The sequence below is a fragment of the Nomascus leucogenys genome, chromosome 14 (assembly GCF_006542625.1).
Source record: "Nomascus leucogenys isolate Asia chromosome 14, Asia_NLE_v1, whole genome shotgun sequence".
Taxonomy (NCBI): Eukaryota; Metazoa; Chordata; class Mammalia; order Primates; family Hylobatidae; genus Nomascus; species Nomascus leucogenys.
In genome coordinates, this window is record NC_044394.1 from 5,735,503 (window position 1) to 5,759,675 (window position 24,173).

The 24,173-nt window shown below is 38.9% G+C and overlaps 1 protein-coding gene across 2 annotated transcripts in view; it reads left to right on the forward strand.

Moving 5' to 3' along the window:
• The window catches only part of ANKFN1 (ankyrin repeat and fibronectin type III domain containing 1), a 354,475-nt gene that overhangs the window by 84,124 nt on the left and 246,178 nt on the right, over window positions 1-24,173 (forward strand). The window lies entirely within an intron of this gene.

A 24,173-nucleotide genomic window follows, 5' to 3' on the forward strand; every position in this document is an offset into this window, starting at 1 on the left:
CAGATTGAAACACTTGTGGTTCCATTAGATGTGACTCTAGCAGAGTTGTGGGAAGGGATAGGGTCAGAGGAACATCCAGGACTATGGGCAAAGACAGCTTACACATTCGGGAGCTGTGAATAGAAAAACATAATGATTGACATTTTTAGTGTAGTATTAATAGGCTTTTTCTTAAAAAGAAGAAGCGTTATGAAATATTTCAAACAGAGGAAAATAATATAATGAGTAACTATGTTTTGTCATGCACATTTAACTAATTTGAGTACATCAATTTTTGGTTCAGATTTTTATAGATTTTAAAGAAATAAATTATTTTAAATATAATTAAATCTTCATATGCCCCCTTTCCTGATCTGATTCTGCTCTATCATTCTCCCACAAAAAATCACAATCCTGTATGCTTATCCTTGTTTTTCTCTATCAGTGAGCAATATCCATCATTGCTTCATAATTTTTAAGTTTTCATAAATGATACCAAGCCATATGTGCCATTCTGCATTTTTTTTCAGCCAACATTATGTTTTTGAGATTTATCCAACTGGACATATGGGTATGATTTGCTATTTTATCTCTAAATAGTATTCCATTGCACGAATATATTGCTATTTTCATTCATTCATTCATTCATTCATTCTATTGATGAAAAATTAGGTTGTTGCCAATTTTTGCTATAAAAAAATACTGCAATGAATATCCTTGTAGCTTCATGTACCTGGGCAGAATTTTCTCCAGGATACCAAGATGTAAACTTATTGGATTATAATGTGTATATCTCATTAATATTACCAGATATTGCCAAATTACCATCCTAGGGTTGGCCAGTTTACATTCCTATGAGCAGGTCATGTAAGTTTCGGTTTCCCCAAATCTTTGCCAACATGGGCTATTTTCAGACCTCAAAATTTTTCTTCAATATGATGGGAGTAAAATGGTGTGTCATTTTTCCAGTTTTCAATTCCCAAATTTCTAGTGAAATCGAGCATCTTTTAATATGTTTCTTGGTCATATTCTTGTGAATTGCTTATTCACATATTTTACTATTTTTTAATGAGTTACTATTTTATTTTTATGGTTTTGTATAAGCTAATTATCTCTTCCATTTAGTAATCTATTGTATGTTATATGCAAATACATTTTCCAACTCTGTTGTTGGCCGGTTTTTTTTTTACTTTTTGTAGAATAATTTTAATTATAGAGACATTGACATTCTAACATAATCTATATTTTTAAGATTTTCATTTAAGATTTTCTTAATTTCGTACTTTGATGATGTAAAGATATGCTTCTGTACATTGTTATGTAAGTTTTAAAGTTTTGATTTCACATTTGTGTTTTTTATCCATATGAAACTTACATTTTTTGGAGGCTGAGGGAGGAGGATCACTTGAGCCCAAGAGTTGAAGTCTGCAGTGAGCTGTGATTGCGCCACTGCACTCCAGCTTGACCAACAGAGTGAGACCCTGTTCTAAAACAAACAAACAAACAAAACAAAACAAAAAAGAAAGTTACATTTTTGTATGCTGTGAAGTAGGGGGTCTAACTTTATATTTTTCTTACGGAAAATCAACTCATCCAGCATGATGTAACAAATAAATAGTCCATGACTTCCCCATGGAATTGCTATGCTATCTCTATCATGAACTTGCTTTCCATATGTCTGGATCTGTTTCTGAGGAATCTACTCTGTTCAAATAGCCTATTGGTCATTGTCTGACCCAAAGGCACATTCTCTTAAAATACTATAGCATTAAATTACAGCAATCTCCCCTTATCCATGAGGAGTAAGTTGCAAGACCCCTAGTGGATGGTTGAAACTGCAAAAAGTACCAAAACCTATACTATATATACTATGCATTTTCCTATGTGAGTGTACCTATGATAAAGTTTAATTTATAACTTAGGTACAGTAAGAGATTAATAACAATTAATAATAAAATAGAACAATTAAAACAATATGCCAGTATCACTAGTCTTGTGCTTTGGGGCCATTATTAAGTAAAATAAGGATTACTTATAAACATAAGCACTGCAATACTATGGATACTCTGACAATCAATTTCATAACCAAGATGGCTATTAAGTGACTAAGGGGCAGGTAGCATATTCAGTGTGGATACGCTGGACAGAGAGAGGATTCACGCCAGGCTGGGACAAAGTGGGATGATGTGAGACTTCATCACCCTACTCAGAATGGTGCACCATTTAAAATGAACAGTTATTGATTTCCGGAATTTTCCATTTGATACTCTTGGTATAGTGTTTGACCACCGGTAACTTAAACCACAGAAAATGAAACTGTGAGTAAGGTAGGACTGCTGTAATTTTTCATAGCTGACAGGACAAGATTCTATACCTAGGTCTTTTTCTTCAATATTACCTATATCTTCTCTGTCTTTTAATTTCTTGTGTGACTTTTAAGATTGGTCTGTCAATTTCCACAAAAATCACTATAAGAATTTTGATGAAATTATACAGAATTTATATTCAGGAGAATTGGCATCTTTGTTATACTGTACTATTCCATCCATGGGTATAACATATTGTATAATATATTTAATCTTTTATAAACTTTAAAAATGTTTTATAGTATTCTCTACAAAACTCTGAAACATCTTTTGATGTATTAGTGTAGTTTTTTATGTGAATGATCTTTATTCTATACTTTTAAAAATAGTTATTTTGCCATCTAGGAATACAATTGATTTTCATGTTTGATTTTTAATCCAGCAACAATACTAATCTCTCTAATTTTTTAATGGTATCTCTGTACATTATTCAAAGATTGTCTACAGTCATATACTCTGCAAATAAGAATAATTTTGTATCATGCTTTCTAATTCTTTGAGCCTCTGATTTTGTTGGTTTTATTGCATTGCCTTGGGTCTTCAATTCATGTTGAAAACCAGGATGATGACAGCCATTCTTGACTTGTCTCGGACTTTAATAAGAATTTATTTAAAATTTCACAGTTAGGAATAATGTGAGCTGTATGTTTTTTGTTAGATGACTTCTATTAGGTTAAGAAAAAGTCTTCTCATTCCTTGTTTACTAGGATTTTTTTTTTAAACATGATTTTGTATTGAATTTTATCGAATATTTTTTCTGCCTCTATGGAGATGATGCTATGATTTTGTTCTGTTGATCATTTCATGTGAAATATTCATAGATTTTCTGACGTTAAACTATTATTGCATTCTTGGCATAAACTCTACTTGGTAATGCTTTTAAAAAATGTATTGCTATACAATTTGCAAATGTTCCATTCAATTTTTCTCATTTATTTTCACTTGCAAGAATAGTCTATAATTTTCTTTCGTTGTTGTGGTTGTCATTATGTTCTTTTTTACATTTATTTAGCATTGAATTTCTTTGTGCTTTGGGAATTTTATGAATGTCTTACTTTCTTTGAGACTTTCCTCTCTTTCTCTTCCTCCCTCCATCTCACTCTCCTTAGCCCTCCTTATCTGAAGGTTTTGCTGCTACCTCTACTGAGGGCCTCACCCAAGACTCCCAGTCCAACCATACCTTTAATAGGGGATTATGCTCCTGCTCCATGGTGATACTGGGAATATCCAAGAGCCAAGCCTCCAAGCTAGTGATAGTTGGGCTCAGTTGCTGCCTGTAAGGTAAAGCCAGTGTTTCCAGCCTTCCTGGGCCACAACTCAATAGTCCCAAGGACAGCGACCTTTTTCTGCCTCCTTTGAGAAACGGAGAAGACCTACATTAACCCCTGGTTTCAAGTAGTAAGCCCATCTTCAGATGTCTACTTAATATGAAGCATTTTTACTTTGTAGTAAACTACAGGTGCTAAACTCCTAGCCCTCCCTAATTCTAGTCCTTCCTAGCCCTGATTCCACATGGAAGCCCAGGTGGCTAAGGGCTTCACCTCCACCCCCATCCCATCCCCTGTTTATCTCCTTAGTTTTCAGTTTAACTTATGATCTATAGAATTACGTATACACACACACATACACACATACAGGCATGCATTTTAAATCTGGAATTAGTTTTAATCTCCAGATGAACTAAGGAGTGTTTCAAGAATGTTAGGTTTTTAATTAAAATTTGAAATCTATGTAATTATCATGTTCTGTAGTTCTGGGCTTTTGAAGACATTTTTAGTTAAATGAAACTTCATTGTGTTGGGGTGGAGAAGCCAGTTAGCCCTAGTTTAGCCACAGATCCTCATGAAATATCAGGGGTGGGCAGTGGAGGTGGTCGCTAGGAAAGCAGGAAGGTGGAGATAGGGTGCTGTTTGGAGAGAAATTCTGAGTGGCATACATAGAATGTGGCATGTAGCAGAAAAGGAGTGGTGACTATGAAATACTGTGCAAGTGATTAGCTTTCTTTCTCTACTCATATCTTGTAAACTTCAATACATTAATTTTAAAAATATGTATCAACACGTACTATTTGTCAGACACTGTGCAAGGTGAAGTCAATAAAAAAAGACAGACAATGCCTATTCCCTTAAGGAGCTTATATTCCAGTGGAAAAGGTAGAGTGAAGATAGTGCAGAATAGCTGTAAGGGAATATTTCCTCAGTAAGATTTGACATAGCATTCCCTGTGTGCTGGTACCCAAAGTCACATGCCTAGAAGAAGCTGCCTCCGTAACTCAAAGTTATTGCATCATGAACTTCTCAATCTTCAACTCTCAGGGTCCAGCAGCCGAAGGAGAGGAGGAAATTACTCCGCTTAGAAGGGTTTTCTCAATACCAAGGTATGAGAAAGCTGAATAAGTGAGTGATGTTACCATTCATCTTCATGTTTTTTGGATTTTTGTGCTTGAAACTATATGCTGAGTCATTTCATAAATCCAGGCAGGCTGCATACAGCCAGCAGATAAGGAATGAGCATTGCTGGGTCCAGACAACCTCAGCAGAGCGGTTAGAGCTGTACTTACTAAGAGTACCAGCAGGGTATAGAGCGTAGAGACCAAGCTTCCTGGAATTCCCACTGTGGCTCTCTGAAGCTTGTCCCAATTTGCTCCTCGGTAAAATAGAGAATTTAAGCCACTGATTTGTGTTTGGAAGGGTTTAATTTACACAAGTATCACTCAGATGGCCATTTTTTGTTGTTGTTCCATTCAAATTTCAACACATTTCCTTAGTCTTTGTAATTAAGGTTTTTCTAATTTCAACATATGTTTCCCAAAAGAGGCTTTCAATAATATTGAATATATGAATCATACATTGCTTACTTGTCTGTAGCCCCTTGAAATTTGTTCCAAATTTTTTGGATATAGCTCCAAAAAACCCTATTTGTATTTCAAATTCTTTATATTCAATAGTCTATTTCTGTAATAGACAAATCTAACTGTATATCATTCTGGAAAATAAAAACAGCTAAATCATGTGAGAAATGTTATACGCCTTTCCACACAATGATCCTTTACCGGGCACAGGAATCAGTGGAGGCTCTGAAGCTGTGGTTCCTCAGGTGATTCATTCCCTGCCCTTTATAACTCTCATAAAGAGCTTGTCAAGTAGACAGTGAATCTAGTATTTAGAGGGTTTTTTCCTTTGTTTGTTTGTTCTAACATCATGGCACCTCAGCAGAAGACAACTATTTTATCTGGTTCTTACCAGTGATCCTTCCTGCCACACTTCTGCTGGACTTCTTGAAAGGTAGTTCTGTAGTGTACTTTATGGGTGATTTAATGAAATTTCACTGCTAGTTTTGACAATTATTTTTTCCTTACATGCTAACTTTAAACCCTAAATCCCACATGAACTGTGACTTGATAGCAATTCTAAAATTTCATCAGTAATGTTTTAAAGCTGATAGCAAACACTTAAAGTAATACTGTTTTATCTGGATACAAATTCATTTATAACGTTTTAAAGTAGAAACATTCTAGTCCTCTTTAATTATGTCATTAAAATGAAGATGAAAGAGAAGTGAAAGCTGGGAGACACTATCAAGGGAAAAGCACTTTTCTAAGGAAACCAGAGAGTCCTACTTTGACATTTCAGCACAGATCTTCAGGAGCCCTGCTGGTAATTGGGTTTTGTAGCTTTGTTATAGCAGTAAGTCATGTTTTATGGATTCTTTTAATAGGAGAGCTTTGTTACAATGTATTAAAAAAGAAGACAAAGACAGGTAGCATCAATCTACCAAAACGTCAAAGAGAAAAAAGCAAATGGACCTCTTCTCCTGAATCAAGTTAAAATGGTCCTGCCTATTAAAAGATAGCATCTCTTTATAGACACATATATATAATTTTTCCAGAAACAGGCACCTGCAATCAAAGTTGCTCCTTTCCATAGTTCCACACCACCACTGCCTCTAATCAGATGAGTCAGTAGGAGTTGCAATGTGATTCCAAACTGCATCCGAAACATAACTTGGGATACTCAGAGGTCTTCTTCCTAATTTGCTTGTTTGGAGCAAGTCTGACTCATTCATAGTATCATGGGCGATCACTTCTCGGCCTTTTGGCTATGATCAAGTGTAGTATCATGGGCAGCGGCTTAGTGAGGGTTGAACCAAGACCTTTTATCTGTTCATCTCCTAAGAAAATAATCTGCTCTATTCCCTTCTGTGAATAAAAAAGAAAGAAAATAATATGTTCAAAGATATCAAGCCCCTAACAGACACATTATAATATTAGCCATTGACCCACTTTTGTAACTAAAGTTAATGGCTACAGCTCAGGCTATGCATGTTGGACCTATTTGGTTTCTAGCCTTTTCTTAGTATTTTCTTTACAAACTCCTTTTGCAGTTTTTTTCCCTGGTGGAGCACATGCCTTGAAGGACTCAGCCTACTAAGTAAATAGTTAATTAGCAATAAATGTTATAATTTTTATTAATCAAAACTGGAAATTGCCAGTCAGAACTTTGATTTGGCTGATGTCATACGTGAGTTGTTACAATTCCATAAAAAAACAAAGAAACTTCACATTTTCAATTAGACTTTAAAAAAAACACAGGCCATTTCCTTTGATATATATAATACTTAACTAATAATTATGATATAATCTGGTATGTGAATGTTAAAGGGTAGACATACATGTTGTAGGGGAGTTTCTATTCAGAGAAACTGAAAAAGCATTATAAAATTCCCAGTTACATCTTCCCTTTTATGTACAAGCTTCAAGCATCAACTACTTATCCCAGAGTTCTGTTTAATGTTTCTTTACCAGAAAACAGTTAACTAGCTTATGTCAAAAGAACATCAAGCCAAAGTTAACGATCTGTTGCTTTCAACATATAGAATGGTTTCCTTCTTAAATCTGTGCTTATTACTAGAATCTTAGCTATCATTTTTTTCTTTTTCCATTCATTTTTATAAAATAACAGAAATACAATAAGCTACTCAGATAATTGACAAATAAATGCTGCTTTGCAGAAAACATTGGCATTGCCATGGAATCTGATTGGCAAGCAGCACCACATAGAGAAAATTTGAAATGGTTCTTTGATAAGCTAAGGCACAAGTCTGAATTGGACACAGGAAAGGAAATTTAGGGATTTAAATGTATAGTATACAAAAACGCAGGTCATTTGACAGTTAAACTTTTAAAACTTGAGCACCACATGTATTGAAAGTAAGACACAGACTTTTCACAGATATTTCAGGCCTTGGGCTAACAGCCCTAGGTAAAAACAAACAAACAAATCAACACACGAAACGAAGATAAATACTTCAGAGTGATGCAAGTAGCTACATAGTAGAAATTTATTGTTTTGAGCATTTATTAGGTGCCAGGCATTAAAATGAGTATTTTATACCAGTGATTTTTCCTAACTACCTGATTTAATCCTATTAAGAACACCACAAAATAAGGATTACATTTTATAGAAGAAATTGAAGGTCAAAGAGGAATCATTTTGCCCAAGATCACATGTGACTAGAAAATGGAAGAACTAGAATTAAAATCAAGTCTGAGACCAAAACCCATGCTTTCCTCCACACTGACTTGTCTCCTTCTTAAGATTGTCTATTAAAACTAAATAAAATTGTTACATTTCCCCAGACTTCTAACTTGACCTTGGTATGTTTTCTTCAAAGCCCCATTCTAGAAAATTTCTTAGACAGTGGTTAGCAGGGTCCTGTTTGTTGCCTATATCAAATGTATAAAAAGCAATATTGTTTTAACTACCGTTAATTCTGGAGAAGAATTGGACAGAGCAGTGTTTTCCAATTAGACTTGTTTAAACAACATTTGAATGCAACACATTATCATTTCAGAAGAAAATGATGCAATTTCCTTAGTAGTCAGCAACCAAGGGGTCTCCAGGGAGAGAGATTAACAGAAGTAACGTTGCTGGAGCCTGGCATTTTGGTCTGTTACATCATTGACTCTTCACCGTAATCTTTTAGGTAGATATCATGATTACCATCCCACAGTTGGTCTTAGAGAGGTTAACAAGATGAAGTTAATACACTGGGTACTTGAACCCAGCCTCTGCCCTTAGAAGCTCACCTCATGATACAGAGTATGAGAAGCCTTGGTGCACGCACCTACAGAGAGAAGAGGTAATAGGCTTCTTCTCTGGCAGATGTGTGTCCCTCTACTGCCAAATATTGCTGTTGTCGCAAGTTGCCCTAAAGTTTGTTCTGCTTCCCATTCATTAGTATACACAGTCTCATAGTTTCCATTTATTGTACAACAGTCTGTGCCAGTTACTTAACTATGTTCCTAATGTATATTATGTCTGGATAAACATTTGTTGAATGAATATAAGACTTTACACATCATTTAATGATCAGAACAATATTATGAGGCTTACATTACTATTTTCACATAGATGGAAGGCAGAGGTGAATCAAGGCCATGCAGCGTGAGTAGAGGAGCTGGAATTTAAGCATCTACCAGACCCCAAAGCTTATCCTCTACCCAGGAATGACTCTACCCAGGGGTTACTCTTAATGGAGATTTTGCTTCTAGGCTCTGAGAATTAGATTTTATTACATTTGGTTTGGAAATCTATTTAACACTTGTCATGGTTTCCCCAGAAGCAGATCCTAGGGGAAGGATGAAAGTACATGTGGTTTATTAGGAGGTGATCCCAGGAAACATGAGTAAGAGAGTAGGGAAGTGAGCGACAAAAGGGAAGACAGCCAAAAAGGTCCATTATCCAATAAATTCACATTGTGAGCAACCAAACTTAATCCTGCTGGAGTGACTAGGACCAAAGGGCACAGGGAAGGTGGTGAGGAGAACGCTGTCATGTGGAAACAGTATAGAATAGAGCTGAAAAATTCCAGGTCACCTGCAGTTTGGTTAGAACAGCTCGAGGTATCATTCAACAAGTAATTTACCTACAGTGAAGTCATCCTAACCTTTGAGATTTTCCTAAGAGAATGTTGTTGAAAGACATAAAAGTAAATCTGAAGTATGCCTGTAATCCTGGCACTTTGGGAGGCCGAGGTGGGCAGATCACCTGAGGTCAGGAGTTCGAGACCAGCCTGGCAACATGCTGAAACTTCATCTCTTCTAAAAACACAAAAAATAGCCAGGCGTGGTGGCAGGCACCTGTAATCCCAGCTACTCGGGAGGCTGAAGCAGGAGAATCACTTGAACTTTGGAGGCAGAGATTGCTGTAAGCCGAGATCGCCCCACTGTGCTCCAGCCTGGATGACAGAGCAAGACTCTCTCAACAAAAAAAAAAAAGTCCAATTAATTTCTCATCTGCAAATTCAAAGGAAATCTAATAAAAATCCCAACAGGATTACTCACAGGACTTGACAAACTGATTCGAAACTCCATATGGAAGAACAAAAGTCCCAGAATAGCCAAGACAATTTTAAAAAAGAATAAAGGTTAGGCAAACTTGCCATGAATAGACAGCTAGACTTACCAAGTTGCAGCCATTAAGGTAGTATGTATTGTCCCAGGGATGCTGGACTAGGATAGAGATCTCAGAAATGGACCCATAGAGGACCCTGGTAAACAAAAGTGGAGGTCATGAAACATCAGTGGGGAATGGTAGATTGTTCAGTGCTGTGGATCTGTTGGTTTTTTATATGGAGGTAAATTAGGAGAGGATTTTACTTTTTCCCATGTAGAAAGTCAACTGTCCCACCTCACTGATGGAGATGTAGTCCACTGGGGCAGTTTCCAGGGCTTCTGGATTTTCCGCTGCACCATTGTTAGCATTATTTCCAAGGAAAAAAACAAACTTCTGTGGAATGGTGTTACCGTACACATTTATACAGTGGTTGAAACAAAGGTAAGGACGTTGGAACCCCACTCGCTTAGCTTCCCCTTGATACACCCACCCCCAGCATATCCATAGGAACAGAGGCCCATTTTCTCATTAAAAAATGGAGCAGAAAAGACAACAATAACCCAAGGATACTCCCTTCTGTATTTCCTTTGGAAACTTGGAGTTCAAAAAACCCAGTTTTACTCTTCATTTAGAATCCAGTTTTGACATACAGCTATTTAAAACATTCCACGGACCCTCCTCTCGTATATTTTGCCCACTTCAAAATGCATGGCAAATAAGGCTTCATCTTACATGAGCACTGCAGTCCACTGAAACAGTGGTTCAAATGATCCTAAAGCCACAGCGCAGCTATGGAAAAAGAAGGACGGAGTTGTTTAGTCATGTCTGCCATAGGCACAGTAGGGGAAAGTGATGGCATACTTGCCAAGAATTTATCCTTCTTTAATTGACATGTTCCTATCCAAAAATAAAAACATAATTATTACATCATTAACCCAGGGAGCTTGATATTAATATTGAAAATAGTAAATCGCTATCAATTTCTGCACACAGAGTATTTTTTTCTTAAAGCATCTATGCCACACAAACTAGATCTATACATCATATCACAGCTCTTCTTAAGTGATGGGAAAAGGGTACCCTCAAGAGTTAATTGCCTTGAGCAAGCCAACAGTTGATTAGGAAATATGGTGTTCAGCCCAAGGTTTCCCTTCTCAGTACAATAGACCATTATGTATGACCATTTATTTAAAATGGTATAACTATCATTGATTATCATCTGAAGCTTTATTACTTTTTAACAATTTGGACAATTTTTCCCATGCAGGAAAGTTGGAGGGCAAGTTAAACCTGTCACATCATTTTATTTATTGAATGTATTTATACCTCACCTCTTTCCAGAAACAAGTTGAAACTGCTTACCACAGAGCCAGATATAATCTCGTTAACAACAAAATAAAGATTGGTAATTTTTTTTTTTCCCAAAGAAAGCTAAATTGTATTTACTCAGTATCTCTTTAACTGGTCTCCTTTAACATGAGAGCTATGCATAGCTTTGCAATGCTGTAAAATAATGTTTCAACTGTCATGTAGAAAAAGTGCTTCTGAAGGCTGACCGCAGTGGCTCATGCTTATAAACCCAACACTTTGGGAGGCCAAGGTGAACAGATCATTTGAGGCCAGGAGTTCGAGACCAGACTGACCAACATGCTGAAACCTCTGTCTCTACTAAAAATACAAAAAATTAGCCAGGCATGGTGGCACATGCCTGTAATCCCAGCTACGAGAGAGGCTGAGGGATGAGAGTTACTTGAACTCAGGAGGCAGAGGTTGCAGTGAGCTGAGATCGCACCACTGCACTCCAGCCTGGGCAATAGAGTGAGACTCTGAAAACACAATATCTGACCCAAAGAATAAAGTAATAAATGAAATCTTATTAAAGTGCATGTAATTGGTTTTCGTAAAAATGAAGCCTCTGTTTGGGGCAGGTTTTTTTCTAATTAAGCCAACATTTGACTTAATTGCACATAGATCAGGAAAGACTTTTGTGAAGCAGTTAGCAGAGTATGTGAATCTCTCCCTACCCAAAAGGTTTGTCCCCATTGTCCAAGGTTCCAGATTAGGCATCCACCTCAGAACTGCACAGTGTTTATTTTTACTTACTTGTTTTGATGGTAACAACCAACCACTTGACCTCCTCTCATTTGTTTTGATTCCCACTCCAGATGAAATTTGAAATTTGAAAGCTAACATGGAAATGCATGTTCTATCAGGAGAGTTAAAAGAAGAGAAAAAAAGTCACCAATACCCCCAGCTTCTGTAAAAAGAGATCTCTGAGACCCTACAAAAGAATCCTAAATTTGAAAAGCTATTCAAGAATGTATTCATCCACTCATTCATCCTTCTATTTATTTAGTAAATGCTTACTGCATGCCTGCTCTCCTTAGGATATTGAGAAGAATGAATTGCAGAGATATCTATTAGATTATAAACTCCCTAGAAGGTACCAAGTTGGCTCAAGGCAATTAACCGTCAGGTATTTTTTTGTGAATTACAGACTCCGGCTTAACCAAGGAATAATAGAGGATCATAAGCAGCTAGCTTCCATTTGCCATTCAGAGCCTTTGTGAGTTGATTATATCTGCTCAGAGAATGCAAATTCCTTTATACAACTAAGGTTGTGACTACTGAAAGTAACTTCCATCGTGTATTTCTAATTCTTCATTCTATAGGTGAAGAAACAGAACACCTGGAGGTAATAAAGTGATTTGTTCAAGTTACACAGCTAACCAATGACGGAACCAAGACTAGAACTCTTGGTAATATGCTCTTTTCACTACAGAGAAAATGAGGGCATATAATCTGCAACATAATTATTTAAACATATTTCTAGTCCAGCTGCATTTATTTGTTTGCTTGTTTGGTTTCCTCCCATTTCTTACAAGTTTTTTCTTTTAAATTTTAAATACTTACAGTATAATATGATAAAAATAATAATTGATGGACCAGATATGGTGGCTCACACATGTAATCCCACTCTGGGAATCCCATGAGGGAGGATCACTTGAGGTCAAGAGTTTGAGACTGGACTGGGCAATGCAGTGAGACACCATCTCCACAAGTAATTTTTTAAGATTAGCTGGGCAGGGTGGTGCATGCCTGTAGTCCTGGCTACTAAGGAGAGTGAGGTGGGGGGATTGCAGTATAATAAGATAATTGAAATACTTACAATATAATAAGCTAAAAATACTTACGGTATAATAAGATAAAAATAATAATTGATGAACCAGGTGTGGTGGCTCACACATGTAATCCCACCACTCTGTGAGTCCCATAAGGGAGGATCACTTGAGGCCAAGAGTTTGAGACCAGACTGGGCAACATAGTGAGACCCCATCTCTACAAGTAATTTTTAAAAATTAGCTGGGTAGGGTGGTGCATACCTGTAGTCCTGTCTACTCAGGAGGGTGAGGGGGGGGAATTGCTTTAGCCCAGAAGTTTGAGGCTGCAGTGAGCTATGTTTGTATCACTGCATCCAACCTGGGAGACAGAGCAAGACCTTGTCTTCAAATAATAATAATAATTGATGTAATCTAGAGTGAGAAAGAAGAGTGAGGAAAATTAAGTGACGCAATAGGTAGCTTTAGTAAACTAAATGCACTGAAAGAGTTCTACACAGTTGGTAAAAATGGGCTACCAATTAATGCTGTACTTCCTAGCAGAGAAAGGAAGAAAACATAAATTTTGGTAGGCATCAAATCAAAAGAGTCTAGATTCTCAGAAGAAATACAACTGCTTTCGCCCTAAAGCCTCAATGAAATTTCTCCATTAGGTCCTCAGAAAAGACATTCCTCTATTAATTCGACAGTGAATCCTGACAGGTTGTTTCGTGAGCCATTCTGAAGGCCAATGGGTGTACAATGCCCAGGACAATGAAAACATCTGGACAAGAGGCCAGGCCAGGGACAGTGGTTCACGCCCATAATCCCAGCACTTCGGGAGGCCTAGGCAAACAGATCATTTGAGGTCAGGAGTTTGAGACCAACCTGGCCAATATGGTGAAACCCCATCTCTACTAAAAATACAAAAATTAGCAGGACATGGTGGCACGTACCTATATCCCAGCTATTCAAGAGGCCAAGGCACGAGAGAATCACTTGAACCTGGGAGGCAGAGATTGCAGTGAGCCAAGATCACCCCACTGCACTCCAGCCTGGGCGACAGAGTAAGACCTTGTCTCAAAAAAATAAAAATAAAAATAAGAAGGCCAGAACATTATGAGTCCAGGTGTACAGCTCACTGAGGGCCCAGCTTTATTCAGGGATATCCGGGATAACACTTACACCACCTAGAGCAATAATAAAGGATTTGCTTTGATTGGGCTATTGGAGTGTGCCCAGACATTGTATTTTGGGTATTTACAGATGTATCTTCATATCTTCTGTGCAAGCCCTATTTATTATCTCTTTAAACTGAGTTTTTAATAAGGACTGTGAGATGCAACATTCAAGGTTATAAAGGTCATATATTCTGTTGAGAATCTGGAGAACAAATATTCAGTATTGCTGAAACTTTTCTAATGCTGACCCCAGTAGCCTTTTGTGAAAATTAATGTTTCACCAGAACAGAACATGCGTCAGAAAATGCTTACAGGAGCAAAGGCAAATAAAACAATCCTTCAGCACGCTGGATTTCTGAACCACTGCCCCATTCTCACCATCATCTCAGGGAACTGGTCATTTATACTATTCTGGAGCACTACAGTGCCAAGAGAGTGCAAGGTGTGCATGTTTTTTACCAATTTTAAAGTTGTAACAATGAGATAGTGCTACATGACCAATGGGAGCCTAAGTGTAGATGAATCATAGTGGTTTTATGCATTGAAAGTTACAACAAAGCTGCCCTGTTGACATTGTCTGGTCTGTGTGTACCTTTCATTATCTAAGGGTGGTTAGTTGTACTTACCAGGTTTTTTGAATGACTGTGCTTCTTTTTCATAGCCAGGATGTCCCAGTATGTCCTTTCCCTTGGTTCTATCTCCATATCTGCTTTCCTCTGGCATTTCCAGCAGTCTAATTTCCCTAGCATTCATGCTGATTCTCTGAAAGAAACAAGGGTCGTCTTTCTGATTCCTTCATAGCAGAGCTTCTCAACCCCTAGTGCATATCAGAATCACCAGGGGAGCTTTGAAAAAGCCCTCCATCCAGGTTGCATTGACCTCAGCCACTCTTGGATGGAACTTTCACAAGACAGAGGTAGAGCAGAGACCAAGAGAGGACACCATGAACATGGGCCCCAGATCCCTGGGAAGAAGGGATAGTGAGGAGGGAGGCTGATGAAGGAGTGAAGGACCCGTGCTCTGGAAGGGAGGAATGTAATTCTGTAGCCATGGCTGCAAGTATATGGCAACCCCCAGACACAAAGAACCCTGCTCTTTCACCCTTTTCTGCACATCCTGCCTCCAGCCATCAGACCAGTCTGGCCTCTGAAATCCATTAACACTAGACTTAAATGACTGCTGTCAGAGAAGGTCCAAAAGAGAAAGAGTGAGCAATGAGACAGCAAACCCTTATAGAAAGGACTCAGGGTGGAGACAAAGGTAGCCATGGAAGGAATTCCTCCATTCTAAACTAGCCTTGACCATGGCCTTGCAACTCTTGGATGATTCCCTTTTATGCCAGCCCTGTGTTGATGGTGTTTTGGAGAAGATGGTACTGTTGGTTATGTCTCCACAGTCCTTGAACCAGGGGCCCTCAAATATACTGGAGGGAACATTGGTGGCTTGGGATGCAGAGGGGATAGAGTAAGAAGTAAGTCTCAGCTTTTCTCAGATTCCTCCCTATTTTGAGGCATAGCACAGGTCCAAACACGTAGGAGTAGGATTTATCCCTCTCTGCCAACACAATCCCCTAACCACAGAGGTTTGCCCGCATGAAAGACAATCATTACTCTCTTTAGACTCAGGCGGTGTGGGAGGGATATTCCTTGTGAGAAACAGACTGGAAAAATGAAAATGAAAATACTGCATTTCTATCTTTTCCTTGGCCCCACAAAGAAGTCAGAATTAATGGCATACATTTTGAAGTGGTTATTTTTTAATGGAAATTTAATCTACATGTTACCCTATGAAAATGTGGCCCGTTTACAAAGCAAGAAGGTCAGTGTGGCAGCGTAACCCAATCATGCTTTGTAAATGGGTCAACTTTTCACTGGGCTATTATATATCACACAGCATTTACACACGCTTGTTAAATGTTAGACATTCAAGACCATCAAGTTTAAAACGTTTGGGTACCGTGATTATATTTTATCATTACTTGTTAAGCATCCGTAATCTAATATTAGGAATTTATGTAGGAACTGCAAAATTACCATGGAGAAAACTCATTAGAGATAGTAATTTGGGGCTGGGTGCAGTGGCTTATGCCTGTAATCTCATCACTTTGGGAGGCCGAGGCAAGAGGATTGCTTGAGACCAGGAGTTCGAGACCAGCCTGGACAACCTGGCAAAACTCTGTATCTATTTTAATTTTAATAAATAAATAAAATATAGAGATAGTAATTTTACCTGAAGAAAGAATGTATCATGAGCTGAACCCTGCCCCAAGAGTGGCCATTTCCACTCTGAATTCCTTCATTTGCTAGCAATGTACATCACCAGTGTTAGAGTTAGTCTGAGAACAGCTGCGAAGGAGTTAGGAAAGATTAATGAAAACATTTTCAAAAACTCAAGTCAAGCCATTTTATTGGGAAATGGGAAAGTATTTATTTTAATCCCTTGTTTGTGAGCTTGGAAGGAAATAATTATTTACAAATTGCAGAACAAGAACAATGTAATATTTCTTTTAGTCTCTCAAAACTCAGGCATTTTCCTCATGGCAGACAAAAGCCTATTTTGTCTAGTTCTCTGTCCTCATAAAAGGAGGCTCCAGTGTGCGGGGTTTGCTTTTTCATGGTGGAGAATTATTTGAGGTTGTGAAACCTGGAGTAAAGAACAGAAGAAGAAGAGTCTCACATTTTGAAGGCATAAGAATTGTAGGAAGTGAGGGGGCAGAAAATGAGACTGCCATCTGACAGTTTTCTTTTCCTGAATGATAGATTTAGGTCACAGGCAATGATTAATTAAAATAAACATTTAAAATGTTAGAAAATAGTATGTAACCCATATTAAGGACCAATTATGAAACAAGCCCTTTATCTATTCTACACAAGAATATTTATAACAAATCTACAGAGTGGCTAATATCCTCCATTTTACAGGCAGAAAATTAAGTTCAGATATATAATTACCAGCCTAAGGCCATACATCTAGAAAGTGACTCATCTGGAATTCAAGCCCAAGCCTAGCTCTCTTACCAAATACTACTATCCCCTAATATTATCAAGAGTCACTAAAGGGAGTCAAGTCAGAATGGATCTTTATAATTCTTTGTCTACTCATTCATTGATTCATTCATATTAGTCCCAGATTGCCTAACTGCAACATCACAGGCTTTGAAGTCAAGCCTTAGACCTATCACTCGCTATCTTGGTGACCTTAGTCAAGTCACTTAACTAACTTAACTGTGGGTTATTGATTTATAAATAGCAATATTGTGATGGGACCAACTTCAAAGGGTTATAGTAGATTAGTGAAATGAATGTTTGAAGTCCTTGGTTTGGTGCCTGGTATAGTAAGAACTCAATAGTTTTTGTGTCAATGGTGGTTGTGATGACAATGATGATAATGCAGTGGTAGTTGGGGTAGAGATGTCATTTCTCTACTAAGAAAAACTGACGCTAGAGGACTAAGTTAATGATCGGAGATTCTAGAATCCTGGAGCCCATAAGCATCTATAGGATTCACTGTTCCTTGCCTTTGGCTGCAGATGGAGCTGCAAACAGTAGGGCCACATTAATGTGATGTGCTATGCGTCTGGTTATTCACTGGCCCTTAAACATTAACAGTCTCTGTCTTGCTCATACATCTGGAAAAACAGGGCAAATCTCACAGGCTCAGGCCCTGCAGACACACAGATGGTTTGGTGGTGGGAGCATTTTCCAACATTCTCCACACCAAACTTAGCTTCTCTCCCAGGACGATGCCCTCTCAGAACACTTGCCAGTTTACTCACAGTCACCGACCCTCCAGGCTACGAGGAAATGAGGACACGGGGCCTGTTCAGGGGACTCCCTCTCACCAGCCTTCATCCAGGTGTTTAGCACAGTGGAAACAGATAGCCATAGTTTCCTTTGGACAATTCGAGAAATTATTATTAAAGGGTGTGACGCCCTCGATCTAGAAAACCGGTTGCCATGGGTTTTCTCAAGTAGTATTTGGAGCTCCAGGAGAGGATTTTGGAACCAAAGGGGAAACATGTTGGTTTCTTACCTGGCGAAGTCCTCTTCCCTCTCTCTAACCTCTCCACCTTCCAAGAGCACATTGTCAGCTGCTCGCTCTGTCCCTATTCAGATGCTGCCCTGGAAGCCTCACTGTCATTACTCTACTTAGAATATGAGAAAGATCTAGACACTGACACCAGCTTCTTCAGCAGATTGATGACTAACAGGCTCTTCTCTTGGAAGTTTACAATTTCAGCCAGAGTAAGAAGAGCTGGATAAGGCCTTACAAATTCAGTTCCTTTTTCTATGTTCACTTGCACATGATGCTTTTATTAAAGTGATATAGCATTTTTATTTGCCATGAAATCTTAATTCCACAATTTAAATAGGCTTCAGATGGTTTTACCTGTTAGGTGAACTTTTAGGAACTTTCATGACCCATGGTCCAAACTAGAAATGTTCACCCTCTACCCTGGCTCTAAAATTATATTTTAAAGACAGCACTAGGCTCTTGATGTGAAAATAAAGACAGTATTGTAAAATGGTTGCTATGATGCTATTTTTTTCCTCTAAATTATCTCATTTTGCTTTCACATTCCCATAAGTTGTGAGGGTTTGATGCTGGGTTCCATGTTGGGGAGATGGTGACACCGCGTGCTTTCTGCCACAGACCTGTGTGCACCTGGAGCCTGTTTACCACTGGGCAGAATTTGGAATAAGGGGCTGGTAGAGATGCAATACTTCAGGATACATACAAATTAACTGGCCCACAGCATCTAGTACTGGCATCTTTATTAATAAAATGGTAGAGGCCAGGTGCGGTGGCTCACACCTGTAATCCCAGCACTTTGGGAGGCCGAGGCGGGCAAATCACGAGGTCAGGAGATCGAGACCATCCTGGCTAACATGGTGAAACCTCATCTCTACAAAAATACAAAAAAATTAGCCGGGCATGGTGGTGGGCACCTGTAGTCCCAGCTACTCGGGAGGCTGAGGCGGGAGAATGGCCTGAACCCAGGAGATGGAGCTTGCAGTGAGCCGAGATCGGGCCACTGCACTCTGGCCTGGGTGACAGAGTGAGACTCCATCTCAAAAATAAACAAATAAATAAACAGAATTAAATGGTACAAGGGTTCCTTTGTGCTGATGAAATTTCCAAAGTATTAGAGATATAAAGTGTCTGTGTAACTTGAGTGCTTATTATATCTAGACACTGTGACATGGAGTATCTTACGTAATCTTCACAACAGCTCTGTCCTATAGGTACTATTATCTCTGTTTCTGAGGTAACAAAGATGCAGGAAGGTGAAGTAACAGGCCTAAAATCATCAGCTATTGAATGGTGAAGCCAGTACTCAAACACACTTCACGGACCTCCTTTTTAATCAGCATGCTAGGCTGCCTCTGTGGGAGATCATGTGAGATCCTGACTCTTCTATTTACAAACTCTGTAATATTGCTCAAAATCGCCATCTCCGCATCTGAAAAAGGAGAGTAGGAGTGGCTGCTACGTTAGGACTGCTTTAAGGATTGGAAGAGATTAATGTATATGATGTACCAAATATCTGTATATAGGCATTTGATTTTTGGTAAGTACTACTAGGGCAAAGTGGTGAAACTACCTGACTTCAGGAGCCCAATTTTCTATGGATTGTCTGTGTTTTGTCACTAACTCTTAGACTTCTGTTTCCTCCTCCGTAAAATGAAAAGGTTGGGGTGGGGAGGTGTTCCCAGTAGAATGACCATAAGCTACTATGAGATTCAGGAAAGGGAAATAAAATGATAAAAAAGAGAGTGAAGTTCACTGGCATCTCGCATCACAGAGGATGGAGAAAAAAGAGACTAAAAATTTGCTAGTTTGCCAGTGAGCTTGATAACACTACTAGTTCAATGACTCCGTAGTTAATGAAAACCGTATCTAATGTGTTTCCTGTTAATGCTTGTGGCAAATATATAAACAGTTTCAAGTAAATTCTCTTCTGTTTTCAGCATATAGTTTCTTTTTCAGTCCCATTCTACCAGGTATACATAGGATCCAAAAGAGTTGGTATCACTCCCCCACCGCACCTCCAAACACACACACACACACACACAAACACACACTTTTCAAATTACTCAAAGGAGGTAACATACTCACACATGCAATTTAACTGATTACATGCAATTATAAGCATACATCTGCCATCCAAGCAGAGAGCTGCACTGGGTTCCATGCAAGGATAGGCAAAAATAGATTTATCTAAACCATGGTGGCCTAAGAATTATCGTACCAAATTTAAACTTTTGGAGGATATTCAGCTTTCCCAATGTGACTTCCTGTTTTGCAGAAAAGAGCTGGAAGAAATAATAATAAAAGAAAGCTCATATTCATTTCTGTTCACCAAGTGGCTTGTTCAAAACAACATTTTAATGATTTAAGTGTAAATGAATCAGAGGCATATGGATTAGATTTCCCTTAAAATGCACAAGATTTTTAAATGAGGGAGAGTGGAATAAAGAATTTCCCCAAATTTAGTGCTCCTTGGAATTGCCTTTTCTAGTGTTATTAAAAATCGGTGGTGGTGGTGGGGGGTGGGCGGGGTAGGGGTGCTGATTCACTTTGCACCGCCTTTGGCAAATAGGGGAGGGTGGGGACAAGGTTTCTAACATCTCCTTTAAAAGGAGACCGTACTCCTCCTTGGGCATCAACTAATTCATCCCAACCAGCATTTTTGATGAGTTAAGTGTAAATGAATCAGTAACATACGGATTGCATTTGAAATACACATGGGGATTAAAAATGAAGGAAAAAAGTACTCGGTAAAGTATGTCTGGGGTTTTGCCAAACCCATAATGTTCAAAAAAAATAGTTTGAAACAATTGATGAACCCCTCCCAGGCCCTGCCAGCCTCACCAGGCACAGTAGAAGCATGGCTGTTTGGGTGATTACTCCAGCCACCTCTCCTTTAAACAACACTAGGGAACAGCCAGGTCCAAACAGTCTCACCTGCTTAGTTCCTGGGTGGCTTCCTAATTTTAATATGCACATTTTCTACACAAAAGAGGTTTACTTCCCAAATGACAAAGACCGTTAACTTACTCCTCTTTTGAGAGCATGCAAATACAGTAGACTGTTCAGCCATTTGTTCTCCTAGATAAACATAAAAGGTAATTGAACAGAGATTGGAATCTGTCCCTAAATGGGTTCTGCATCTTGCATTTGCTTTTTGGCTTCCTCATTTGGCACCTAAATTAAAAAGCAGTGACCTGGTGCTTAGTAGCCTGTGCAGAGTCCCGCCCCTAAGCCAGTGGCACCCCACTTGTCACCTGCACGGACCTGTTATCTTCCTTTCCTCCCAGATACTATATTTTGAACAATATTGTCTACACACCAGATGCTGTTATTGAGAAATAATTTTCTCTCTTATTAATCAAAAACTGCCATTGTAAGAAGACCAACATGAAACACATCGAGTTGCCAGCATTTGAGTTAACAGAAAGAAAATATCTGTTAGTTCCCCTTTGCAGTTGAACCTGGGTAGCTCTATAACTCCAGTGAGTGTTTCTGACATTGTATTAGGGTTCTCTAGAGGGACAGAACTAATAGGATAAATGTATATATGAAAGAGAGTTTATTAAGGAGTATTGTCTCACACAATCACGAGGTGAAGTCCCACAGTAGGCCATCTGCAAGCTGAGGAGCAAGGAAGTCAGTTCGAGTCCCAAAACCTCAAAAGTAGGGAAGCCACCAGTGCAGCTTTCAGTCTGTGGTCAACTGTCTAAGAGTCCCAAAGCTGAAGAACTTGGAGTCCCATGTTCAAAGGCAGGAAGCATCCAGCATGGGAGAAAGATAAAGTCTGGAAGACTCAGCCAGTCTAGTCCTTCCACGTTCTTCTGCCTGCTTTTATTTGTAGCCGTGCTGGCAGCTGATTAGATGGTGCCCACCCGGACTGAGAGTGAGTCTGCATCTCCCCGTCCACTGACTCAAATGTTAATCTCCTTTGGCAACACCCTCACAGACATACCCAGGAACAATACTTGGCATCCTTCAATCCAATCAAGTTGATACTCAATATTAACCATCACAGACATGTTGGGAATATCTCAGAGAAGACCATTTCTCCCTGCCCAGGTCCCCAAGGCCGTGATTCTAGATGGAGAATCATTAGCCTAAGGGATCTGAAAGGCATTTCAAGATCAAGGTGGAGAGATTTCCAGACCAGCTCCAATGGAATTCTCTAGGTCCAAGCCCTCCAAGAATTCTGATATAATTTTAACAAATCTTTCCCAAATACTAGGCAGGTTGAAAGACTTGGTAGCTCTGAGAATCATCTCAGAGAGAAGCTAGAGAGGATTGAAGGCTCCACCACCCTCTCCCCAACACACAGTTTCTGATGCCTCAGGGCAGTCACCAGCCTCTTCCTTCCATCTGGGGTATCCCGCTCCTCACTTGGAGTCTGAAGCCATTTGGCCTGTTCCATTTAAGACTTCTGCAGTAACTTCAATGGTTTCAATCCGTTGCTGCCACCCAAACACCTATTTTATTTTCAAGAAAATTAAGTGTATGTCGTCAAGGCTCGTTAAAGGGATTAAGGGAAAACTGATTTTGTTGTTTCCCCGCTCTGTTTTTAAGGGCGAGATGGGGGAGGAAGGTTGGAGGGATTATTTGGAGATTTATATGGAAATTCAAAAGTTACCCATTTAAAGTCAAGACTTTCAGCAACCGTATTCCTGCATGTTTTTATCAGAGTAGGTGGGAAGGCAGCTTCTTTTGTAGCATTTGAAAATATAAGTTTGCTCTATAAATTCCTGCGAAGCAGACATAGCTCTGGCATATGCCTCGGGAGAATGATCATCTTGAGACAGCCATAGAAACAGTTTGACATTAATGAAAATGTGCAAATGAGATAATAAATGAGGATGGAAGAACCATTTCAAAACAACCTGTGACCTTTTTTATTTTTTTCCTGCCATATCCCCTCACAGAGCAGTAACACAGCAAGATAGTTAGAGAGACGAGCCACAAAAGGAGTAACAATTACAGGAGAAAGAAGATTTTCCCCCCTTTGTCTATGCCCTTTCCCATTGTCAAGCACCATTGTTAAGGTGCTTTTGTAACATTAAGCAGCTCTTGGAACTGAATTATGTCTGCGGCTTATGTACGTTTGTGCTCGAATGACCAAACCTTAGCAGAGGCATGAATATATGCTTAATTTTATCTCCGGAAAGCAATCAAACAAGGGCACTTAGGCCCTACGGTGGGGCCAACTCAGAAACAAGACGAACAAGTTCACAGGCCATTGCTGACATAAGATCGATTGGCCATCCTGGGCCATTTAGCAAACAGTTTACATAGGCAGCCTGGGTACTGGATTTAAACTAAATGAAAGCTATCGAGAGAATTCCCTATAAAGTGGACTTGATCTATATTAGGGAGCAGGCTAATTATAGGGATTGGCATATATGGATTCAAAGTGAAACACTATATGGGACTAGAGAGTGGTGGTCTTTTATACCAGGGTGGTCTGAAACTGGGGTTTAATGTATGTACAATATACAAACATTTTTGACAGACCATTAACACCTATAATCTTGTAAATATTTGCAATTTTCTAGATCATAAATATAGCTGCATAAGCAGTTCTTTCAGAACATCATTTATACACCATTAAAGGTTAATTTACAAGTTAGTACCTTATAGAAAGAAGATATGTGGGCTTTCTGCTAACTTTCTGTAAAGGGAGACTGGTGTCTCCGAAAGCAATTTGTAGCTCTCTTGTGGGTCTGACTGGGGTCCTATTCAAAGCACTATTTGAATTCTTTTCATCAGCTCATGTTCACAGCAAACTTAATCTTCTGTTTTAGGGGGAAAGAATAACAGAGGGGAGAGAAAGATCTGAGGTCTTCAGGCTATACTTCCAAGCATCCAACTGTTTATTTGAGCAGTCTCTTTTGATACCATTCTCATTTGTCATAGTCCCTCTGATACCTGCTGTTGTACCTTAACTTCCATCCCAAAGGACTTTCAACAGTTCTAGATTTAAAGACCCCTTCTAGGGGCCAAGTAACAATGGAAGCCTGACCTCTGAGGCTGCCATTGTGACATTACATTTTGTTAAAAATCAAAGAGAGCAAAGAAACGAGGAGAGAAAGTGTTTTGTGTGAGACTCCCGTACCCCTCACTTTCCAG